Source organism: Leopardus geoffroyi, chromosome A3 (assembly GCF_018350155.1).
Source record: "Leopardus geoffroyi isolate Oge1 chromosome A3, O.geoffroyi_Oge1_pat1.0, whole genome shotgun sequence".
In the NCBI taxonomy this organism is placed as follows: domain Eukaryota; kingdom Metazoa; phylum Chordata; class Mammalia; order Carnivora; family Felidae; genus Leopardus; species Leopardus geoffroyi.
The window spans coordinates 134377667-134399438 of NC_059336.1; the positions used below are offsets into that span (position 1 = coordinate 134377667).

The window sequence follows — 21772 nt, forward strand, 5'->3', positions numbered from 1 at the left end:
TATGTGAAATCTCAACATAGAACTAGAAGAGAGTCATTTGAATAAAGAGAAACGTTAATTTTTATGAAGGCATGGGCTGGAGGGCAATTTTAGTCTTGGGTTCTTATTTTATTCTTTATTTTATGGGTTTTTTTTTCAATAAAATAACAGCAGGAAAAATAAAAATTTGTTTTTATGGTGCATTTTTTCAAGGGTTTTCACCGGATGGAGAAACAGGCTTCATTGTTTCCAGCTAGGCAGAAAGGAAGAAGCCCACATTGTAGCTTGGGCTGAATGACATCTTTTGAAAGTTTAAAAGGGGCAAAAGCCATTGCCAAATGTCCTCCTGGTTTTGGTGGGTAGATGCACTTTGGGCCCGTCTACAGCCATTCGTTCCAGGCCAGCGGCTTCCTGCGGGGAAGAGCAGCCTTAGCAGTGAATGAACGTGGCTTCCCAGCCAAGACGACACTTCTGGGCTCCTGGCAGCTGAGGTGTTCTCTCACGAGGAAAATGAAGTTAAGGGCGTTTCCGGGGAGAGCTGGGGGGCTCTCTGCCCCGCTGCAGGGGAGGCACTGGCCCACCTAGAACCCCACTCCATTCGGCCTTCTCCACGCTCCTGGCTAGGGATCCAGCCCACCTGGGCGCCACCCAGCAAGTGAAGCTACTAGACGTGTCTCCTCAGAGCCGGCAGGAAACAGAGGCCTGGACACATTCCGTGGATGGCCCGGACCCGCTCTTAAAGTTACAGCCACATTGTTATTTATGGAACAGGAAAGGGAAATACATCACGTCCTCCAAATACATGGCCGTGGACGTTTTTGGTCAAGTGTGCCGTGACTTGGAGCAAAGCTTTACCTGGGGTGGGGCAGGAGGGCAGGTGGAGGTAGGCAGCGAGGAGGAGAAGGAGAAATAAATTGAGACTGTTTCATCACACAGGTCAGCTGACGCTTGAACCCCTCTTGTCACCTTGCAAAGATCTCCCCTTTCTCGAGGTGGTGCCGAAATCGGGATTTACCACGGGCTATGACCAGTGCTTGAATCAGTAGGAGCAAGCTTCTCTTTCACTGAGGCATGGATGTGTGTGGGGGACAGCCCTTATAAGGACTTTTAATCCACTCTTCTAGAGGGCAGCCACAGAATGCTCCAAAATGAGATGAAAAATATGGAGGCGAGAGATAATTATTTATTAGTTTACTGGAACTGCCATAAAACTTGAATACCAGACCGGGTAGCTTAAACAACAGGAATTTACGGTCTCCCATTTCTGGAGGCTGGAAGTTCAAGATCAAGGGGTTGGTTTCTCCTGAGGCCTCTCTCCTTGCCTTGTAGGTGGCCACCTTCTCTCTGCCTTCTGTTCCATCTTAGGATGAATTCTCAATGTGGGATGAGTCTGCATGGACCATGGGCCCTGCAGCGGCTTGGAATTCTCCCCCTCTGGCCTTCTAGGTTCTTCACAGATATGATCTTATGCATCTTTGGAGAGACTCTCGTAGAATTATTGCTTTTTCTCTTTCAGCAGAGTCTGGATGATGGGCCATCAGCCAAGGATGGATTTTTACCGGGCCTTCGGAACCCTGTGCTGATTTTGGTCACCTGCACAAGGTGAGAAGGGACCAGGTGCTATTTAGAAGACCGTGGACGGGAAGCCGAGTGGCTCCCCAAGGCTGAAGTTAGTCAGCAGCAGAGCCCAGAACAGAGTCAGGTCTCTTATCGCAGCCCCAGAATCCAGCATACCCGTCCCTTCTGAGAACCATCAATCCCACCTTGCTGACACTCAGGCATGTGAATGAGGGGAGGCTGTCGCTCAGGATTCAGCCAAGAGCCCTCTTCTCGAAGCTCTGTTCCTGTTACATTCTGCTCCCCACCTGCCCCCTCCCATGGACTCTTGGCTTCTAATGATAGTCTTTGTATGTGTCTGTCTGTCTGCTAACTGGTTATCTGTCTGACTCAGGGCCTCTGTGCAGTGGGGAAATTTGTGCATTGCAAAACCCGCCCAGCTGGGCGCGACAGCCCTGGTCTCATATATAGTGTCAATCAGACTGTAACCCCCTGAATTCAGGAAAGATTTAGGGTTCAGCTTTCTGTGGGTGATTCCCAGCATGTTGCCGGGCATATAGGAAGCTCTCTGTATGCTTGTTGAATAAATGAATGAATGAATTTCAACATGGAATTTTGGATATGGTAAAAAAAAAAAAGCCCAACGCTTCTTTCTTCTGACAGGTGCAGACATCTCTACGATGTCTTTGACTGCATGACCTTGGATGTTGTCAGGGATGGGGCACCCACTCACCAAGTACCAATTTCCCTACTGGGAAACATGGGCACTAAAAACAATTTGTTATAGCCGCTGGACTTTGGCTCCTTCTCTTCCACCCTGTGTTCTTAGCTCAGGGCAGGACTTTGGAGGTCCCTCATGCAGGGGTTCTCAGAAGGGAGAAAGAAAATGCCTTCTGGGTGGGGCCCAGTAGGGTGGAGAAGTCAAAGATCATTTGAGAAAAGTAACGCGTTGTTATATATTTTGAAATTTGGAAGATGAGACAAAAACCCTATTATTTTAATGATAACAATTATTAGCAATAAAAGGATGAGAAATTATAAGGGGAGGGACAAGGTGGGGGGGGTGATCTGTCATGAGGTGGAAACCGATTTCTCAGAGTTCACCTGGTTATGTTGTTTTGAGTTTTGAACCACATGAATATTACCGCCTGGGTGGAGTGGACATTAAAATGTTAAAATGAAAATCAGGACAAACAAAATAAAAGGAGACGAATCTTACTCAGTTGGGATGAGAAGGACATAATGATTCCCTAGCCCATCCCCCACCCAATTGCTTTTGGCTGCCGAAACGGGGTCCCTTTTCGTGAAGGTTACCAGACACTTGGGTGATTAGGCCCCCTCTCTTTGGGGGAAGAACTGGAAACTAGAGAGGTAGGGTTCAGTCTGGTTACCAAACAGTCACCTCCATTTCTCTGCCTTTCGGACGCCCCATGTGCATAGGGATTTCAGATGCATAGGGATTTAGTAGGACACAGTTTGGCCTGAACATGTCTGTGAACCCCTCCATTCAATTCCTTATGAGTTATTACCTTGGAGCTGACATCAGGTGTAGGTATTTGCTCCTCAGCTATGGAGAGAAACATTTGAAAACTTACTTCTCAACTTCTCTGCACCTACATTACATGACAGAATGAAAAACCGGTCACTTGGGAATACACGAAAAGGATGCTCATCTTTATTGACTCATATTTGCAAATCAGATCAAGACGCCATTTCTTTTCCAATTATATTGGCCAAGATGAGAGCGTTTGGTCGTCTGCAGTATTGACGAGGTCGTGAAATAGGGTTCTCAAACGCTCTCGGTGGTAGTCCCCAGATTTGTGTAAATTGATTTAGATTTCATTTTATTTGGTGGCAATTTTACGTTAAATATCAACTTCACAAGTGCATATATTTTGAGTCTTCCTTTTATTTTATTTTTTATTTTGGAAGGAGAGCAAGTGAGCAGGGAAGAGGGGCAGAGGAAGAGAGAGAATCCCAGGCAGACTCCAAGCCTGATACTAGGCTTGATCCTACAACCCTGAGATCATGACCTGAGTCGAAATCAAGAGTCGGACACTCAATGGACTGAGGCACCCAGGCACCCCGAGGCTTCCATTTCTAATTCTGGGGATTTATGCTGCAACTATACTCTGACAATGTGAGCATAGGTAGGTGAGCAAGGTAAGAGCTTGGTAGGTAAATTCTGATACACTCTAGAACGGAATATTATACTGCCACTGAAATGAGTAAGACACTTTTTGTGTGGAAAATATGACAAGATATGCTATTTGACGTAAACAAAAAAGCAAAAACTAGTGATGATGATATACAACTATTCTTTGCACAGAGATATTTGTACGTGTCTGTGTAGATGAAAAATTTCTGGATGGTTGCATAGAAAACTGTAGACAGTGATTACATCTAGAGAGTGAGGGGCTCTATGAAATGAGCCGGAAACTGTCTTGAGATTATATAACATTTTGGAGTGACCAAATTTGTTCTCTATGGGCACATGAAATTTTTGTTTTGACAAGGCAGCCCCTCCTGCCACCAAAAATCTAACCCCTCATAAGCCATTCTGAAAATCAGATTGGATAATTCAATTCTCAATTCAATAAACTTTTATACACACGGATAATGTTGCAGCCACTGGGTAATGTATGTAAAAAAAAAAAAACTGCTTCACAAACTGTTAACCACCATAAAAACTGAGAGCAACGATTTATTTTAAATAGTACGGCTAATTAACCAAATATTTATAAGAACCAGCTTCCATTTATAAGAAGGAACCTTCTAGAACATCGAGATTCATTGCAAATAAGCAGCCATTTTATCAAGTGCGGGATTTTAACAATACAGAATCACAGCCTTAAAAGAGCACATACGTAACAGCTCCCTCCAAAGCCATCCAGAAAGCCAGAAAGTGGTGTGAAGAAATTTTAGGAGCTTGGAGAGGCGGTACATGTCACAAGGCCTGTGATGGGCGGGAGGCAAGGGGACAGAGAAGGCTATGTCGCACCCATCTGTGGGTCACGGGGCAGGCATCCTTTCTCAGGGGAGCCATTATACCACCTTCATTCTCTGACTCATCCTTACTGTGACTTCTCAGCTTGTAGAGGTTTAAAGGTGTTGTCAATATTCGTCATTCCATTAAATAACCTCTGGTCTGAGCACCCACCACCTCTGACTGCAGTGCCGGGCAGGGGCGTGGGGTTGATTTCCATCTCCCTGGACGCTCCCAGGGCACTGATGGTATCAGGCAAGTCTCTTTAGCTCAGATTTCTTCTGTAGCCAGGTGGCCTGCCAGCTCTGGGCGGGTTTCTTCTTGGATTGTAGGAAACGGGCTAGAGCGTGTGTCCTAATGGTCCTACGAGGCCGCGGCTGGTGCGTATTCCAACCTCGTGCCCCAGACCAGCGTGAGTCCACAGATCAATGAGCCGGCCATCCTGGCTCTTCCAGGACTATTCCTAGTAGGTAGAAGAGGATACAATTTCTTAGAGTCCAAAAGATACTACACTGCCCTTCGGGGTTTCACACGGCCGTCCTTCCTCCCCCTTCCCTGCAGGAAGCAGTCAGTGTGCATGGCCCAGCTGCTTCGTGCTTTGGAGGAGGGAAGACAGGCTGTCCTGCAGGCAGGATGGCTACTGAGATCGGTCTCACCAGGCGATGCTCTTCCTGGGGAGACAGGCCTGGAGCCATGTGACTTGGGCTCAAGTCCCAGCTCTGGTGCTTAGCACTACGAACACCCTGGGTGGTCCAGGCAGCCTCTCTGTGCCTTAGTTTCCTGTCTGTGAAAGAGGGATAACAACAGTGAGATCACCCAGTGAGCCAGGACAGGAAGAGCAGAGGGGACCGGACTTTGGTTACAGAGGCTAAAGGGAGCACGGAGCCACGGGCACCTTTCTTCTCTCCTTCTAGTCATGCTTTGGGTTGCAAGCCTGTTCTGGTTGATCTGTTTTGGAGGCTTTTGACCTGAGGGGCTGTGGGACTCCGTGGGGCTCTGGGAAAGCCAGGGGGGTCAGTGTGGACCCTGAGCAGAGGAGGGTGAGGAGGGCTGCTCAAGGCCAGAAGCTCTAAGGGGAGGGGTACGAGGCTCTGAAAGGTGGACCTGGCTTCAAACGGGGCTCTGCCTTTGACTGGCTGGCTCTCCGGGTTCTGGTTTTCAAATCTGTAAAACGTAGATGGCCTTACACCAAGTTGGTTCAAGAACTGGAGAGATTAGGCATTTAGTGCAGTGTGCCAAACTGGTATTTATCACGGAGCTGTTGGCTCTGCGACTGGAACTGGGGGAGGCGGGCGGGACTCAGGACGAAAGCCCTGCTTCGGGGAGGGAACCAGAGGGCTTCCCCTGGTTGTACCTGGGCCCTGCGGCACCCAGGCTTGCTGCAAAGCCCTGCCATTGTTCCATGGCACTCATGGTTGGGGCCTGCTACGGCGGGCTGGCAGCTATGGTGACATTTGTCACTGCTGGAGGACACCTTGAGTGAGACAATGAGCTGGGACCGGGCAGACGGGGTGGATCTGGGAGTACAGGGTGTCTGTGCCGTGCCAGGCTGCTGGTATTATCCTGCCTGGCAGCCTTCTAGCAGGCAGAGCCTTTAGGGGAAAGCCAGGTTCCCCAGGAACCTGGGGAAGGGCCTCCCCCCCCCCCCCCCAGGAAGGCCGGTGGGGGAGGGGAAGCAGAAGTTGGACCGCTCACTTCCTCCCCTCCCTGGTGCGCACTCAGCACGCTGTACTCCTTGGGGTCTTGATCGGGTTCACCCCAGAGTAAGGCCGGCAGCCTCGGAGGGTCAGATGTGCCCTTCCAGCTGGGCTGGGCGTCTGCCTGGGGCGGCCTGGTGTTCACACCTGGGGTCCCAGCCCCAGAGCAGGCCTCCGGGCAGCCAGGGAGACCCTGCTATTCCTGCCGCAAGGCTAAGTGCGGAGTCTGCCCTCACCCCTCATTTTCTCACTTTACGGCAAAAGTGGGTAGACTTGACAAGGTTTTTGACCTTCCAAACTCCAGTCTTTGGGTTTTGCGGCACACCCATCCCAAATTTGGGGTGGCTTTAAGATTTGTGGCTGGCTGTCTTGAGCTCTTCCATGCCCTGTCTTGGAAATGAGCTGTTCTGGCTCTGGAAGGGGTGATCTGACCCAGGACTGCCTTCGCGGCCCCTGTGGGGTCTGGCCTGGCCCCTGGCTGACTCTGACTCCACCCACGTCGGTGTGGACGGCTGCTCACCCCGCCCCCACCTGGCCCAGGCTCTGCCCCACCCCCTTGCTGCAGCCCCTCTCTACTCTACCCTGTGGCTCTCAACCCCTAGGCTCGTTCTGAGCGGTAAACGAACCAGCCAGAAGTCCCCCTGGCTCTGTACCCATTGCTCTGTCTTCTGAATTTGGCTCGAATCCTGCCTCCGGCACCCTTGGCACTGTGACCCCTGTGGCTTGCCCAGACCTACCCCGGCGTCCCCAGGGGTCCAATGTGAATTTGACTTTAGGAAGAGGCAGGCAAAGCTGGACATACACAGAGGGGTGGACCGTTTCTCGCTGCCTTCCCTCCTGCCCCTTGGCCTCTGAGACCTGCCAGCCCCTTTCTTGGAGCCAGCGTCTCCTCCTGTGTTGCCAGCAGCTGAGGGCCAGGCTCCTGTTTGTGAGCTCAGAGCTGTGTTGAGGACGGGGTGTGGGAATATCATATGATTTCACTCATATGTGGAATTTAAGGAACAAGCAAAGGGAAAGCAAGAGAGAGAGGGAGAGAGAAACCAAGAAACAGACTGTTAATTACAGAGAGCAATCTGCTGGTCACCAGAGGGGAGGTTGGTGGGGATTTGGGTTAAACAGGTGATGGGGGTTAAGGAGTGTGCTTGCCGTAATGAGCACCCGGTGATGTAGGGAATCGTCTAGACGGTAGACCTGAAACTAATACGACACTGTAAAAAAATAAAAATAAAGTTACACTTACAATAAAAAGTAAAAAAGAAGTCAAAAAGAAGTCTAACTCCACCCACACACGAAAAACATAGGGGAAAACAAAAGAGAAGGGATGTGGGAGCTGGTATCATGGAGGAAAAGCTTCTTCTAGAAGTGCCCAGTGCCATCTCTGGGGGACCAAGTTCCGCACTCCGTCGCCAGGAACCTGATCACTTCCGGGACGCCTTCAACACGGCCACCTTTCCTTCTGTTTCTGAGCACGATGGCTTCTCAAATGTCAGTATCTTCAATTGTCACCTTGCACCGTCCATGTCAGGTGACTTGCGGCCAACTTAGAAGTGGAAATTCCAGACATTTCTGTGTGGTTTGAATAACAGTAATGAAAAAGGATCCTAAAACAAAATGCAAAAGGCCCCAGAAAACCCAAACGTTCACAGATCCCCAAACCCAGTTGTGCTTCTCCTTCCTCAGGAAAGCGACGGAGTTTTGAGCTCTTGCTGCTGAGGTGTGTGACCAAGGGCACATTTCAGGTGCTCTGGTGCTGTGGGGGCTCGTGGCAACGGCGAGCGGGTCGCTCTGGTTCCAAATGGACTGGGAAGGTTGCAGCTTGTATTAGTCTCTGGACTAATACGAGGGTTCTCGGGAGAAACAGAACCAGTAGCTGATAGGAAGGGTATGTGTGCCTCCATCAACAATTTTCTCACCCATAAAACAGGTAATACTTTTTAACTTGTAGGGTTCTTATAAAGATTAAATTAAATGATGGGTGATGTATATTTAATATGCTAGCCAACACTGGTTGAGTTTCCCAACAGTCCTGGACACTGTTCTAAGTACTGTACAGACTCATTTAACCCCTTCCCACAACCCTATCAGGTAGATATATTATTATTATTAATAATAATTTTTTAATGTTTATTTTTGAGAGACAGAGAGAGAGAGAGAACTGGCCTGTGTAAGCTGGGGAGGGGCAGAGAGAGACAGAGAGAGAGAGAGATCCAAAGGATCCAGGGGATCCACAGCAAGCTCCATGCTGACAGCAGAGAGCCTAACTCAGGGCTTGAACACCAAATATTATCTCCATGTATTTTTATTTTTTAAAAACAGTTTTATTGAGACATAATCCACATCATATGATTCATTGCTTCTTGGTAGATTACATTATTAGCTTTGTAAAATTGTGATAAATCATACATAACATAAAAATGTCCATTGAAACCACTTGAAGTGACAATTCAGTGACATTAATTACATTTACAGTGCTCTGCAGCCCCCACCACTATTTCCCAAACTTTTCATCTCCCCCAAACAGAAACTGTGTGACTGTTAAGCATATTATACCCATTTCATGGATGAGAAAACCGAGGCACAGAAAGGTGAGGAAACTTATCCAAGGTTACTCAATAAACACGTGGTGGAGGCAAGGTTTGGCTCAGGTAATCTGGGTCCAGAGCTTGTGTTCCGAATCTCCAGTCTGCACTGGGTATCCCATAATGGCTAATGTGTACTGACAGCCCGTAAGTGCCCCCGCTTTTCTTCAATCCTTACAGGAAGTCTACAGATAGCTATTTATTGTCCCTATTTTACAGTTGAAGAAACTGAGGCTCAGGGAGGTTGCCTAAGCACAATCATGGTGTGTGGCAGGCAGAGTTGGCCTGCCTGCCCTGAAGGGTCACGGTCTTCCCACCTTGCAGCGCACCCTTGCGCCGGACCAACGGGGTCTTAGGGCTCTACTGGCCCTCTAACACCCAGCACACGTCCGGTGCCCCGAAGACCAGCGGAAATGCCCTCCAAGACTGCACTTGGGAGGCAAGCCCGGCGGTTTCCAGGAGCTAGAGGACAACGCAAGGCAGGGCGGAGAAACTTCAACCCAAAGGCAGGGCCCGGGGTTCCTACTCTGGGTCATGAGAGTCGGCAGGGGAAGGCTCAGTGTGAAGCTGGAACTGCGTGCGGGGGAAGGGATGCGAGTCCTCCCCATTCCATTCCACAGATGGTCCTCAAGGAGCCCCCAGTGTCCGGCGGTAGGGCGGCCCCCGGGGAATCTGCCTGAAGCACAGAGAGTCTGATCAGCCGAGTTAGAGGTTTGCACAAGTTGCGAGGGTGGGGGTAGGGTTTTGAGGGGGGGTGTGGAGGTGGGGTGATTAAAAGAGAGAAAAATTATATCTGGGTCCAGGAATAACCAAAGGCTTCCTCTAAAAAAGTCTTGAGCAAAGAAACGGGATTTAAAAAGAGGTGATTTTGAGTTACAGGAGATGCGAGGAGGCAGGCACGCGAGGGTGTAGGGCGGACCAGGCTGGGAGGTTCACCAGGTGGAAACCCGGGCGGGGCGGGCGGCGCAGCGAGCACGGGGTGGGCGGGACCTCTCCGAGCCCCGCCCCGGGCCCGCCCCGGGCCCGCCCCGGGGCCCGCCGCCTCTTCCCGTGAGAGGTGGGGGGCGGGTCCGGCCGCGGAACCTGCGCCTGCGCCCGCGCTGCGGACGCGGCGACCGGTTTTTCTGACCCAGCTGGAAGGGCCGGCGCAGGTGGCCTCGAGTGCGTGTTCCTCTTGGCCTCTGATGTCTGCGAGGGGAATTCAGCAACAGCGACTCCTGTCTGGTGCTCTGACCCCAGCTTCCTCAATCCAGGCTCTAGAGAGGCGCCCTCAGCCGAGCCCCGGGGTCCCGCGGGCCGCGGACCCTCCCTCCCTTTCCCTGCTCTGCACCCCGGGCCGGCGCTCCGTCCTGGGCGGATGCCCCTCTGCGCCCTGTGGGCCCGCGCCGGCGCTTGTCCCCGTCCCGACCTGGGTTGGCCATCACCCTGCGTTGGGTCGGGTAAGCACCAGTCTCCCCACCCCCCTCCCCCCAGCTCTGAGACCGCTTCTGTTTTAAGACCGCGCGTCGTGAGGCATCCAGGGCGTGTTACGGGACGAACGCGTGAGTGTGTGATGCCCGCGTGCCTCGGGCAGAGCGCCCCTTCCCCATGGCCGTGAGCAGGTGGAGAAAACACCATCAGGGGGCATCTCCAGGGCAGGAGTGGGGCCTCCTCCCCGCTGGGGCCCGAGCCGCGCCTCTCCCCCCAGGCCCACATCCCACAGCGCAGGTCTGCCGCCCCTAGCCTGTCCTCAGGCATTGAGTCCCCAAGCTGGGTGAGGCCTGGGGCGGGGGAGGAGGAAGCAGCTCCAACACGCAGAGGAAAGGCTCTTTCCTACCGATTTGGGGCTGGTGGGGGTGGTGGCAGCCCGGCCCCCGCGTCTCGGGGGGGGGCCCTCAGAACAGGAGCTGGGGGACCTGTGACTGGGACAGTGCCCTGTATTTCAGGGCTGCGGAAGGCAGCTCTGACTTCTTCAACATTCCTGGAAAATGACCTCAATTTTCTGGAAGAGGGAAGGAGGATCTGGTTCTTGGAACATTCCCACTTCTTCACACAGATGCCACTCACTCAGTTGCACGTGAAGGCTGGGGCATCTGTGGTCAGCACTGGCCACCGCCCGCGGTCAGGCTGTCCCCAGCCAGGGAGCCCAGCCCTGGCTCAGCTCCTGCGGTGGCGATCCGTCCAGCGGCTCTGCGTGGACCTGCCTGCTCTCTCATGCCTGTCCTGAGCCTCCTTGACTGGAAGCCGGTCAAGCAGGCCAGTAACGGCCCTGGGGGCTTCCTGGGAGAACTCTGTTATGCTGTAAATGGCGTCCTCAGGCTGCTCTGTCCCAGGGCTGACTGGCCACCGGCCACCCATCTTTCTCTCTTCTGCCACTGTGCCTTTCCTGCGTGTGGCCTCTCTGACCAAGTCCTGCTGAGCAGGGAAGGACTAGGAGGTTAAGCAAGGGCAGGAGGAAGGTTGGGGTGGAAGGGCTTGCCACCTCTGGGCTCTGGGACCATGTTGTGACCAAGGAGGATAAGTGTCAGTGGATCCGTTTGGTGTCAGAAAAAGCAGGCGCCCTGGCCCTTTTCTGGAGGTGCTGGGATCCTTTCTCCATCTTTCCCTCCAGCAGGTGCCTCTGGCCTTGGTGTTATTCTTGCTTCCCTCCAGGGTGTCCTCATCCTAGAGGGCCGTCCGGGGGGTCCTCTGGGACCTTGGGTTGGCGGTGTCTCGGGGCCGCAGTCCACTTCACCTGAGCCCTTTGTGGCACGTGGCTCTCTCACGATTCCCCAGCGGGACTTGGGGCTTTGTTGCTGCATCTGGCTGTACCCGGGAGGCGCTGACATGTCTGTTCACTGCTTGATCCGCAGGGGCTGTGTTTGTGCTTTCTGGCATTGTATTCGGCCCCGAGCGCTTACTGGACACTCAACAAATGGCTGTCCCTTCTCTGGCTGCTGTCTGCTAGCCCTCTCACCAGCCTGGGCTCTGTCATTCGGCCTGCCTGCTTTAAGGAATACTCAGTCTACCCCAGCACACTCCCTCTGCTTGAAGAGCGGGTGAGTTCTCTGAGTATCTCTCCAAGCCCCGTCTCACATCCTCTCCCCCTCTCCTGGCTTTTGGTTCACAAAGGGCTGCCCCAGGTCCTCCCATGTACAGAGAGGTGCTGCAATTTCCAGAAGAATCCTGGGGCCCGAAGAACCCACCCAGCAGGCAGTCGGCCCTATCACCCCGCTGACCATTTCCTGGCCTCCCTAGGCCCTTCTCTCTACAAGCCCAGCTCTTGGGAACCCCGGCTCTTCCCTGCCAAAGGGGAAGGCCTCACCCCCACCTCTGTGACCCCAGGACAGTTTTGTTCCCCCTGCCTCAGCAGCTCTCCCACCTCTGGTAGGGTCAGCAGATTCTCTCCTGCCTGTTGGGCACCCTGCTCCGGGCCACATGATCTGGGCCATGTCACAGCTACCCACATATCTGTTCCGTTGCAACCTGTGACCTTGTTCTCTAAGACAAGGCCGTAGGTTTTTCTCATTTGCCCCAGAGTTACCTAAAGGACTGTAGGGTGGTAGGCAGCCCCCACACCCTGAGGGCCAGGGCATGATCTGATGTGGTCACCCAAGGTTTCTCAAGGGAGCGTCATGAAAAATTTCTGAGTTCCACATTGTCGCAGAACAAAATAAAACCCTAATTGCTTCACACCCTATACCACCCTACCAGGGACAAAATCAGAGCTTGCACTGGGGGGGCAGTGATGGGTGCCTTTGTCACGGGGTGTGCAAAATTGCGTGCCTGCCCTTTCCCCTGCCTAGCCCAGTTCCCTGAACCCTGGGACGTATGGAAAGTCACAAGTGTTTTTTCTCGTGCTCGCTTTGACAGCACGTAGACTAAAATGGAAGCAACACAGAGAAGATTAGCGTGGCCCGGGCGCTGGGATGACACCCAGATTCACGAGGCGTTCCGTATGAAAAACATAAAGTCACAACTGATTTTTCTTTTCAAGTCTGTTGACAAGTTGCAGAGTTTGCCTTCCGAAAGTGGATGCTCCGTTCAGTTTAACGCATTCATTAAATAAGTAGAATTACTTGAGTCCCTGCTATGGGCCAGACAGCATGCTGCGTGGACCGTGGGGACACAACGGGGAGCAGGGCAGACGCAGACCGCCCTCCCCGTCTTTGAATTCAGCTCACATCCCAATTCTGCCATTTACCGGGTCACCTTGTGCAAGTCACCGGATCTCTCTGCGCTTCAGTGCTTTGTCCTATCAGACGAAGATGGGAGTTCCTGCCTCACTGTATCTGCCTGGCAAGTAGTAGGTGTTCAATAAACGGCCGCTATTCTCATTGCTCTTTTCCAGGCTGGAAGGAGAAAGGTGTCCTCTTTCTGCTCATGTGGAAATTGCCTGGGAAGCTAGTAAGCTGTTGGCTCTGAAGGCAGTTGGCTGTCCTGAGTTTTCGAGTCCCTTGGAAGGATTCTGGGGAGTTGGCCGATTGGCTGCAGGTACCTGCCAGGCTGCGGGCCGTGCCGAGTGACCCGGAGTTGGGGCTGTCGCTATGTCCTGTTCTAATTTCTGTTTCTCTGTGTGCTTTGTAATTGGGCCACTCTTTCAGTCGGCTAGAGCAGTTAATGACCTTGAGAAATGATCCCAGCCCTGAATATAGAATCCTGCCCTTTTGAAGTCACCCACTTCCTTTGTGGGTCTAAACGTGTTTGTGTTTTCCCTCTCGGGCATGCCTTCTCTTCCGCTTTGATGCCCGCCTCTGTAACAACAGGGCTCGGAATTATTAATTCCTACTGCGCAGTGAGGTGCAGTTTTATTACACAGAAAGGGGGAAAATATAATTGCTGTCTCGAGTAATCATTTTCTGAAGGCTGCAAGCATAACCTTTCATTAATATTTCATTCGCGGCCAGGGTGGGTAACTTGAATAGGCCTAAAAATATTGTCCCCTTTGCATGGCGAGATCAGGAGCTGGGAGCCAGTGGCTCTTCAGTTGTTTGCAATTATCTCTAAAATTAAAAATGTTTAACCCATTAACCCGTAAAAAAGCAGACGAGAGACTTACAGAGACACAGCTTTTTACTGATTGGGGTAAAGGTGCAAATCCCAGGCATAACGCATCTCAGCCCCTCTGTTTGGGAGTCATCTCACTGCCCTCGCAGTGGATTTGGGGCACGGGGTCTGGGGGCCAGTGACTCACTGATCGAAGCGAGGCCGCCAGGTCATGTCCTATAGGTGCCGTGAAGCCGGACATTCGCAGGTCACTGGGTTTAAGGATGCCGTGGGAAGTGCCATGGTCTTTGATGTTCCCTGGAGAGAGGCACTTGAAGCCTTCAAAGTGTCTCCCTGGAGAGAGCCAAAAGCTGATTCTCAGGTTGGGAACTGGGGAGACTCTGCTCTTGGGGCAGAGAGGAGGCAGGCCAGTGGGGAGAGCAGGAGCTGAGCAGGTGGAGGGAACATTTCGGAGCCTCGGTGATTGCTGGCCATTCTGGGCAGCTTCCTTCAGCTTCCTTCCCAGTCCTGGGGAGTCCAGCTGGTTGGGGACCCAGTGATGGCTCCGGGGTGACTAAAGTCCCCGCTTTTCATGTCCTCACACTATTTCACAGACCCGAGCTCATCTGACGATGTGAACAGCCTCCTGAGACCTGCAGGAATGTGATGACATCAGTCCTTGTCCCCCTAGCTGGTCCACTTTAGCTCATGGGATCCTCTGACGACCTCCCTGGAAGGAGACGCTCCCTTACAGATGGGGAAGCTGGGCCTTTTGGCTGAAGTCATTGATTCCCGAGGTCACACGGCTGTAGGTGAGCTAGGATTACACAGTGGCCTGGCCGGGTGTGGACACCTGTGGATCTTGGCGGGGGTGTGGGCTGCTCAGCGCTGGGTGACCACAGCGGGACCGATGTGCAAGGCCAGGGCACTGTGGGTTCTTGCCCGTCGGGCCTCCCTCCACGTTTGGGTTTGCAGGGGTCCTGACTCCTGACTCCGGGCGTATCCACGTGAGGGGGGAAGATCACTAAACTCTGTAAACATCATGGGGATTTTTAAGAACATCCTTGCTCAGGCCTGGGGTTGCTATGTTTCTGTGTTCTTGGCTCACTGTGTTTTCCTGGAAAAATAAATAAATAAAAAACACTGGCCAATAGGTTTATTGCCATATATCATTCGTGACAAAGATGGTTATCTTTCTTAGTTACTAATCACCTTGGGATTTCTAATGTTTATTTATTTTTGAGAGAGAGATAGAGCATGAGTGGGGGAGGGGCAGAGAGAGAGGGAGACACGGAATCTGAAACAGGCTCCGGGCTCTGAGCTGTCAGCACAGAGCCTGACGCGGGGCTTGAACCCACAAACTGTGAGATTGTGACCTGAGCTGAAGTCGGACGCTTAAGCAATGGAGCCTCCCAGGTGCCCCAGTCATCTTGGGGTTTCTAGATGTGCTCATGTTTGGGCCCCAAGACGTGGTGTTGTCAGGGGCTCTCTCTTCAGGAGAAAGGCCACAGGGTCCATAAACACTGAGACCGGGTTGGGGGCCCTGGGGGAGGCTTGAGAGGAGTGAGGACTTGAGGAGCAGCCGTGAGATTAGTTTTTCTTTTCCTCTGCACCCGGAACAGGGCAGAAGGTGGCAGGACAGACACGGATGGCGGCCCCCCTGTTCCGGCTGCTCGCTGTTGAGCCCGTTTGACCTGCTGACCTCGTGTTACACACAAGGAAATGGAAGTCCTCCGAGGCGAAACAACACCCAGGCGCCAGGTGAGTGCACAGAGCAGGGTTCGAAGCCAGGTCCTGTCCCCGCCAGCCCAGGGGAGAGCTGACCCCGCAAAGCGGTGGCTCCTGGCCTCTCCCTCTGCCGGACGTTTCCCCTCTTCCTCCCTTCTCTCCGTGATTATGTGGAGATTCTCTCCGTGATTATGTGGCTCCTGCCGGATCCAGACCCTCTGGTAAAACCACTTCTGAAGAGGTTTAGACAGTGACTGCATTTTGTTTATTTCCCCCCCGTACTCATTCCGTTTCACAAACATAAAGTATTGCTTACCGAGAGCCTGAGTTTTCTTTCCTAATCCCCTGCCCCAGAAAGAGCCGCAGCTGATGGCCTGGTGTGTGATGTGCCGGACTTCTGTTTCCAGGCAGATATGAACCTTTAAAGATATATGTAGTTTTTTGCACGCAGAGAACTTTTTATTTATCCAGAACGAGTACCTGTAAGCAGATGATTATAGCGATGCTTGTGAAAGTCAAAGATTGCCAGTAGCCTTAATAGGGGTTCGGTTCGATCTGTGATAGAGCCTTCCAGAGAATTACCGTTTGTCTGGTAGAAAAAGGGCTCTGCATGCACAGCCGTGAGAGCTGTTTACAACATGTCATTAAACGTAAAAACCGAAGGACAGATTGTCGGCATCGTGTGGACACGGCGTCCTGGGCAGCTTCACATGGAAGCGTATCCGGCTTGGGCAGCCGTGGCAAACACAGCCCAGAATCCCCTGGGCCGACTTGATAGCACGGTCGGTGGCTGGATGTCTGTGGCCCAAGCTGCCTGTGACACCGGGACGCCTCCAGAGAGCCCTGGGCTCCCCTCCCCCCGGAAGTTACTCGCTGCCGTGTGCCAGAGAAGTCCTGTGGAAAGTGCTCGGGCAGGGGTGGGGAGGGGCCGAGGGCAGGGGAGACCGTGGTGATCCCCAGCTTGAACTGAATCCTCCCTGGAGGGCAGCGCCTCAGAACTGTTCCAGCGATCACACCGAGTCACCTCATTCGCACACAGACAGAAACCCAGGCCCGGAGGGGGAAAGTGGTGTGTCTGAGGTCACACGGCAGGGCTGTGGTGGGGCTCAGCAGGCTCCCCAGAGGCACTCTGGGCGTGACTCTGGCGTCTGTGCTGGGGGGGGGTGGAGGGGGCTGCAGCGGGTCTCTTCTAGCCTTCCGTGGCGTCTCCTCAACTTTCCTCTTCCTCTCCCTTCTCCCTCCTGTCTGCACCCCCCTCAATGTGGTCTACGTACCCCCTTGTCAGAGCTGAGGAAACTGGGGCAACTCGTTGGGGAAATCGGGGCAAGCAGATCCTGGGTGAGAATCTGGTTTCATGCCCCTTGGATGTTCCTGGTGTGTGCTTTGTGCCTGTGTGTGTGCGTATGGGTGTGTGTGTGCACATGTGTATGTATGTGCGTGTGTATCATGCTTTTACATGTGTGCTGTGTGCACGGGCGTGAGTGCCCATATATGTGTGCGTGTATGGTGTGTGCTGTGTGCATTTGCGTAAATGTGAACGTGCATGAGTATGTGCACACATGCATGCTGCGTGTTAGAGGAGACAGGGTGACTCCCGGCCACAGCAGTGCTGGAAGTGACCCGGGAGCAGGGGCAGCCCCGGGCCGCCGCGTCACCCTTCCTGCAGGCTTCCAGGGGAGTCGTGTCTCCAGAGCCCGTCCCTCCCGGCAGAGCCTGGGGCTCCGGGTGAAGAGAGGCGCACGCTCAGAAATAGTAAACCACTGTTTTCTTGCCGGCTGTTTGCCCTTATTAATTCAGGTAGCAATTACCCATTCCGAATATTTGGCGACTAATTAGTTTTTCCTGTGGAGAAGGCAGAATGAGGGATGGTTTGCTCTGACCCGATCCACTTTCTCGGTTTCCTGAGGAGGGGGCTGGAGGGACGGAAGGAGGGAAGGGACAGAGGCTGAGAGAAACCTGCCCGGCGCCTGGGATGCCCCTTTGGCTGTTGGGTCTTTGCTGCAAGTCTACAGTGTGATAAAAATAACCCACCCAGTTTTGGTTTTGTTCTTGCTTTCATGTTGCCTGGCCCATTTCCCCTGCGGGTGCCGCTCCTGGCAGTTTGCCTGGTGATGTATCCGTGGTGTCAGAGCAAGAGTTCGAGGCTGCTTGCTAAGCCGGCGTCACCCCCTTTGGGAGTTGTGCCCCCTGAATCCACCAGGTGACCAGGGACCCTGCGTGCAGGGACGGCATGCCTGGCGAGAGGAGGGGCACAGCTGTGGAGGCTGGGAGGCCAAGAGGTGCACCTTTCGGGGGGACAGGTTGGGAAAGATAGCCACGTGTCCTGTCTGTCTGAGCTTAGCTATGAGTTGACTTGGAGGTTGCCTGTAGTCAACATCTGGCCTTGATTCATTTCGCCTTTTTAGTTCTTGAACTTTTTGTTCCTGGGGAATAGTCATCAGGGCTTGTATTGCTTGTGTGTGTGTGTGTGTGTGTGTGTGTGTTTAAAGTTTATTTACTTATTTTGAGAGAGAGAGAGCGAGAGAGCATGCATGCAAGCTGGGGAGGGGCAGAGAGAGAGAGAGGGAGACACAGAATCTGAAGCAGGCTCCAGGCTCCGAGCTGCCAGCGCAGAGCCTGACACGGGGCTCAAACTCACGAACCGTGAGATCATGACCTGGGCAGGAAATCAAGAGTCAGATGCTTAACTGACTGAGCCACCCAGGCGCCCCAGGCCCTCTCTTGTTCTTCGAGGCACCTCTCAGAAAGAGTTCCAGTAGACTGGAGGGTTTGTAAGTCAAGTCGGAGCAGCTTCCTGAAATGGAGCACGTGATGGGCATGAGTCTAGTTTGGGGAGGTGGTAAGTAGGTAAGTCAAACAAATATTGCTATACCTTTTCTGGGGACTGGGGAACCGTGGCACCCAGACTGTGTGGGGGGAGGGGAGCAGGACACAGATCTGGGCACTGCAGCCCAGCTCATCAGAATGGGGAAGTGGGGGGCCTCCTCTGAGCCCCTCATGTGCTCGCTGCCTGCAGGGACACGCACGGATCCACGAGGTCCTGGCTCTCCATCCAGCACGGTTGTGGTTTGTGTCCCTGAAGGGCACTCTCTACCCGCCTCTCATTTCAAATGAAAATTTCTGACCGGGATCGGAAGGCCTCCTGGCCACCTTCTTCCTGCAGCCGTGTCGTGGGGCCTGGTCTTGGCCGGGCCTGCCACCCTACTTCCTCGTTCTCCGCGGTCACCTAGGGCGGGCATCAGCACTCACGGCCCGACGCCGGCTGGCTGCACCGGCCCCGGCCCTGCCCCCGCACAGCTGCAGAGGCCTCCTCCAGCCCCACCGTGCCCCTGACCGCTCCGCACGTGCTTGTCTGTGTGTCTGACACAGCTGGGCCGGCTCTGCTGATGCAGGAATTTGGCTCTGGTCATTTGCACAGTTGCACGGCCGCCTTACAGCTTTCTGTAGTTCAAGGCCACAGACCTTGTCTTCTGGTGTGTGGGGTTTCCCCGGAGTGCCAAGGCTTGTGCTCTGTGGCAGAGGGCGGCTGATGCCCGGCGACCCCTGCGGGCTGGTTTCCCGAAACTGTGGTGGCTCCAGTTCCTGCTCAGGGAAAGTGCCAGGGCCTCGGAGTCAGGCTTGGCTCTGTGTCCCGCTTCTTCCAGTTAGGTGCGACCTCGGACAGCTTACGTAATCTGTTTGAGCACCGCCTCCCTTGTGATGCCTGTGTCTGTGGTTGTGTGCTACCCGCATATTTGGCATCAGAAGGAGCCGGATGCTCAGAGTTCCCAGTGAGCAGTCTGGACAGGTGGCCCTGCGGGCTCCCTCTAATTCCCCAGGAGCCTGTGGGGAACAGGCCATGGCCCCCTCCTCCCTGAGGCCCAGGCCGGGAGTTGGAGCGCCCTGTGGGAATGGGTCCGCTTATAGCCGAGGGTAGGGCGACTCCCAGATGGGTTCCAGGTTACCCGAGGGGTGACGTTTAAATAAGCCCCCGCACCGCACCATATTTCCAGGCGGGGATGTGAAGCAGCTCGGGGGGCCCAGTCCAGCTGTCCCGATGGCCACAGACGGGTTTCCTCCAAGGCGTGAAGCTTCCTACACAATCCCTTCAGCTGTCTTGGGAAATGCAAAACACCAGGTGCAGGACTGTCGGTTAGAGTTTCCATTTACATTACCTGGGGCTTTTCTGCTCAGCTTCCCCCACCCCCCTCCTGCAGCTAGGACTTCGCTGTTCCCAGGCCAAAGCCACCTGAGGAATGTGCCAGTCAGCTGGGCTGCTTACAGCGGGCGAGGTACCTTCCACAGGGACTTTTGACCCCAAGAGGCAGGGCGGCACAACGGCTTTGGAGGCAGGGATCCTTGGTCCAGATCCCTCTCATTACCTGGGTGGGCTTGGGACAGCCATCTGAGCGTGGAGACTGTAATGCTTCCTTGGGGGCCGGGTGAGGCTGAGGTAAGCTAAGGAACAGAGACGTTTTGGCACAGGGCTTGATAAGTGACAGCTGATAGTATATTAACAGCAGCCACCCATGCCAGGCTTCCCAAACGTCAGCTCTGCGGAGTGCCTGAGAGCATCCCTCCTTCAGAGGGCGCAGCAGTCTTAGAAAGCATGGATTGCCCCCATTTTACTGATGGGGAAACTGAGGCACGGAGAAGTGAAGTAACGTGCCCACGTTCACAGAGCTGGTAATAGGCAGAAGCCCGCATCTGCACCCAGGGAGTCGGGCTCCAGGGCCCGTGGGGTCCCCATTCCTCTGTCTATGCAAGATGTCACCACGCTTGGAGGCTGCTGGCCAGTTTGAGCCTGTTTGAGATTCTCTCTCTCTCTCTGCCCCTCCCCGCTCGTACACTTGTGCTCTCTCTCAAAAGAAATAAACATTAAAGCAAACTTAAAAAAATTGTTTTTGACATTTTTTACATTTATTTTTTTTTCTAGAGAGAGAGAGAGAGCGGAGGAGAGGGGGCCAAGGGAGCCTGACATGGAGCTTGATCCCATAAGTGAGTGATCTTCTCACTGTATCATTTCACCTTTTCCAGAACATCATATAGTTGGAGTTCTGCAGCACATGGTCTTTGCAGAGTGGATTATTTCACCCAGAAACATGCATTTACGTTTCCTCCACATCTTTTCATGGCTCACAGCTCATTTCTTTTCGGTGCTGAATAATATTCCAGTGTCTGGAGCGTGTTTATCCATAAGCTCAGCTACTGAAGGACATCTTGCTTGCTCCCAAGCTTTGGCTCTTAGGAATAAAGCTGCTATGCACGTCATGTGCAGGTTCTAATGTGGATATGCTTCCAGCTCGTTGGGGGCAAATACTGAGAAGCACAACAGCTGGGTCACAGGGTAACAGTCTGGTTTTGTAAGGGGCCACCCGGCTGTCTCCCAGAGTGGCCGCTCCCCTCTGCACTCCCACCAGTGAGCGTTCCTGCTTCTCCTCGCCCTGGCCCAGCAGGCTCTGGGTTTCGTCCTTCTAGTCAGCATGCAGTGACGTCTCCTTTCAGTTCCAGTGGATGTTAGCTTTCATTTCTAACCTTACCTAGGTTCCCCTGCTGTTTCTTTCTATGCTTTGCTTATTCAACAAACCTTTCCGGAGGAACTTTTCCTTTGAAGTGGGTGGGTTAATGGGCACGACTCAGTCCTTTCTCATTGCCTGTTAGAATCTGCATTGTGCCTTGTGTGGGTGCGTGTTGCATGGGTGATACCTAATTATAAGGATGTATCGGTGAAAGGGCTCTGCAAACAGGGTTCTGGCAGAGGTACTGGGGGAGGTTGGGGGCATGAATCACTGCAGCATTTACCTGCTCCTTGAGAGTCCAGGCAGGGACCCCTCCTGCCTGTTCTCTGCTTGTTGTCAGCCCTGCAAAGTGCCTGAGCCCGGGGGGGACACTCAGGAAATGTTTGTTGAATGAAGAAGAGGAAATCAAAGAAGGCTTCCTGGAGGAGGTGGCCCTTAAGCTGAGGCTGAAATGGAATTCCTGTTTCATGAGGGAGAGCAGAGGGGAGATGGCAGGCGCCAGGCTCAGAGACGTGGAAGGTGCACACAGCTTGCAGACCGTAATCAAGCAAGAGGTCTGGTTGGGCTTTGTTTTGTCACAAGCTATGTGTTTGGGGCAAGCGAGTTCCTGGAAGAAAGTAATAAAGATCCATCTGTTTGTTCAATAAACATTTACTTGCCATATACCCTGTCTGAGGCTTGCGGAAGGTTGGCACGAAGCTGTGGGCAGCGCTGGCAGGCGAGTGGGGGAGCCAGTGGGGCTCCCATGGTGTCCTGGGTGCTGGGTGGGAGTCATGCAGGGAGAGGGCGTAGGAGGAGGGCGTC

At 53.4% G+C, this 21772-nt stretch overlaps 1 long non-coding RNA gene and 1 other non-coding gene across 10 annotated transcripts in view; both read left to right on the forward strand.

Moving 5' to 3' along the window:
* The first annotated feature begins 9861 nt into the window (after window positions 1–9861).
* Window positions 9862–21772, forward strand: part of LOC123581644 — an 82986-nt gene continuing 71075 nt past the window's right edge. For 5 of the 9 annotated variants that reach the window (XR_006703892.1, XR_006703894.1, XR_006703897.1 and 2 more), the window contains exons 1-5: window positions 9862–10237; window positions 11630–11815; window positions 13108–13250; window positions 14357–14554; window positions 15365–15503. This is a non-coding gene — a long non-coding RNA (uncharacterized LOC123581644). Of the gene's footprint in view, window positions 10238–10271; window positions 10340–11629; window positions 11816–13107; window positions 13251–14356; window positions 14555–15364; window positions 15504–15824; window positions 16809–20389; window positions 21632–21772 lie in introns of those variants that run through there. The other 4 variants (XR_006703899.1, XR_006703896.1, XR_006703901.1 and 1 more) reach the window with 4 other exon arrangements.
* LOC123581744 lies at window positions 12614–12720 on the forward strand. Its single transcript, XR_006703982.1, has one exon. It is a non-coding gene; the product is annotated as a U6 spliceosomal RNA (small nuclear RNA).